This window comes from Sinocyclocheilus rhinocerous, unplaced genomic scaffold (assembly GCF_001515625.1).
Source record: "Sinocyclocheilus rhinocerous isolate Xijiao unplaced genomic scaffold, SAMN03320098_v1.1 scaffold5898, whole genome shotgun sequence".
Taxonomy (NCBI): domain Eukaryota; kingdom Metazoa; phylum Chordata; class Actinopteri; order Cypriniformes; family Cyprinidae; genus Sinocyclocheilus; species Sinocyclocheilus rhinocerous.
This window is the reverse complement of record NW_015656642.1, coordinates 140,137-140,631: the sequence shown is the minus strand read 5'-3', so window position 1 is coordinate 140,631 and position 495 is coordinate 140,137.

Sequence of the window (495 nt, the reverse complement as noted above, 5' to 3'; positions counted from 1 at the left end):
TGTTTGCAGAACTAGAGATTGTTTGCAGACACATTTGGTTTAACATGGTTACATTTTGCACAATACAAAAAATTATTTTCTTAGTATTTTTGTCATTTTCCAGTACTACTTTCTAAACATTCTTGAATCAAGATGCATTTACTTGAGAATCAAAATGACTTAAGATATTATGACTTGTTTTCTGAAGAAGAAAAAAAAATCTAAATGTTGTTATTTTTTGCAAAAAACAAGAAAACATATCTGCCAATAGGCAAAGAAAAATAATCTTGTTTTGCCTTTCAATTAAGATTATTTTTCTTACCCCATTGGCAGATATTTGTTCTTGTTTTAAGCAAAAACTAACTAAATTTTATTTATTTATTTTATTTTTCAGTAAGCAAGACATAATATCTGAAGTAATTTTGCTTGTCAAGTAAATGTATCTTGATTCAAGAATGTTACGATATGTATACTAGAAAACAAGACAGAAAATACTAAATAAGAATATATGTATAT